Source organism: Octopus bimaculoides, chromosome 30 (assembly GCF_001194135.2).
Source record: "Octopus bimaculoides isolate UCB-OBI-ISO-001 chromosome 30, ASM119413v2, whole genome shotgun sequence".
Lineage (NCBI taxonomy): Eukaryota > Metazoa > Mollusca > Cephalopoda > Octopoda > Octopodidae > Octopus > Octopus bimaculoides.
This window is the reverse complement of record NC_069010.1, coordinates 8235215-8237693: the sequence shown is the minus strand read 5'-3', so window position 1 is coordinate 8237693 and position 2479 is coordinate 8235215.

Sequence of the window (2479 nt, the reverse complement as noted above, 5' to 3'; positions counted from 1 at the left end):
ACCATCCTTCTTTCACCTCTCACCACCCATCACTCCCCCCCACGCCCGCCCGCCTCGCCACTAGAAACAGAGAAGAAATTTCAAACATAAAACAAAACTAAAAAAAAAAAAAAAGACGTAAACAACAACAAACAATATAGACCAAACAAAACAAAACAAAACAACAAAGAAAAAGGACCATAAAAACAAAACAAAAAACAACCAACCAACAACCAACCGGCCAACCAGACAGACGGACCAACCAACCCACAGACCAACCAACCGACTGACTGACAAACAGACAGACCAACTGACCAGTCTCCTAGGTATGTGACCACAACAAGCATTGGTTTTCTTCTTGTTATGCATCTCTCTCTCTTTTTCCTTCTCCTAACACCCACCTCTTTCTCTCTCCCTCTCTCATATCATTCTTTCACTCTCATGCTTGCGAGAGGAAAAAGAATTTAAAAAGAACCGGCATGCTAGCCTCACCTTCACAACTGTTGCTAGTTGATCACTTTACTACTACTACTACTACTACTACTACTACTACTACTATTACTACTACTACTACTACTACTACCAGTTTGTCTCTAGCATGTACACCCTAGCATGTTATTGTCGTCGTAGTTTAGCCACAGGCTGGTTGTCCCAGATCCAGTAGAGCTGTGATCAAAGGTGTCCCGGCTGTGGCCACCCTGTCTCATCCCGTCCCATCCTTCTCCCGGGCAGTGCATGTCTACCACAATACAATTCCCATGTGTTACTCCCATTGGTGGTGGTGGTGGTGGTTTGGGTATATTGATGTGTTTTTTTTTTTCATTAGTGTGAGTTAGCTGTTGTTTCTAGCATGTAGACACACTCTTCATTTGGCTCGTGTTTCATCATGCTGCTGTCGGGTGGAGGTAAGATGTTGATCTTTTGTGCATGTGCACCCGGTTTGTTGTTGTTGTTGTCGTCGTCGTCTTATTGGTGTTGTTTATAGTAAAGAAGGCATGTAAAATATCTTCCATTTAATTTATGATAACATGGAATGTTGAATTACCAATTTATCGGTTACCCCTTTTGGTTTCAACCTACCTAGGATCACCTCTGGTTTTTCTGATACAAAATTTTCTCATTATAAAACTTTTTAAATATTTAATTCAAAAGTACCTATTATGTTGTTTCAAACACCATCTTGTATAGTTGTCTTTTGTGATGTCCCAAACACCATGTAAATATCCCAATATATATCTGTCTTTTGTGATGTCCCAAACACCATGTAAATATCCCAATATATATCTGTCTTTTGTGATATCCCAAACACCATCTAAATATCCCAATATATATTTATCTTTTCTGATGCCCCAAACACTGTCTTAATATGCTGATTTCAATATATATTTATCTTTTGTTATGTTTAACACACCATCTTAATACACTAACATATATTCACCTTTTGTTTAAAAGCACTATCTTAATATACTAGACTTTCGAGCGAGATCGTTGCCAGTGCCCCTGGACTGGCTCTTGTGCGGGTGGCACATAAAATACACCATTTTGAGCGTGGCCGTTGCCAGTATCGCCTGACTGGTCTTCGTGCGGGTGACACATAAAAGCACCTACTACACTCTCAGAGTGGTTGGTGTTAGGAAGGGCATCCAGCTGTAGAAACTCTGCCAAATCAGATTGGAGCCTGGTGTAGGCTTCGGGCTCCACCAGTCCTCAGTCAAATCGTCCAACCCATGCTAGCATAGAAAGCGGACGTTAAACGATGATGATGATGATGATATATTTATATTTGAATATTTTAATTTGTATGATGCAATGTTATTTGTAAATAGAATAAATGTTTTCAAAACCTTTTGAGCAATGTAGGTGAGGACGAAGCAAGTCTATTCGATCAGGACTGATCTGAAGTTAACCAACACGGAAGGGACACATTAGTTAAAGTATACCTGAATAAATGACAGGATGGTCACAGCTGGAACGCTTCTGGTTATAGGTCTACAGGATTATGATTGACTTGGGACAAAGCAGCAACAAGTGTAGTCCTCGAGACAAGACTTTAACACTTGTTACCATAAAGGCCGGTGCTCCAGCATGGCTGCAGTCAAATGACTGAAACAAGTAAAAGAATGTTAAAGGCTTTGTTACATGAAGGGTAAGCATGTCTGTGGAGTACTCAGCCACTTGCACATTAGTTTCATGAGCAGGCTGTTTCATTGATATCAGGTCAACTGGCACCCTTGGTGTCATAACCAATGGAGTACTAGTACCATATATATATATATATATATATATATATATATATATATATATATACGACGGGCTTCTTCCAGTTTCCGTCTACAAAATCCACTCACAAGGCTTTGGTGTAGCCATCTGGTTTCACCAGTCCTCAGTCAAATCGTCCAACCCATGCTAGCATGGAAAGCGGACGTTAAACGATGATGTATGTGTCTGCCTGTGTTTTCAACCCAACCCACCCCACCGCTTGACAACTGGTGTTGGTGTA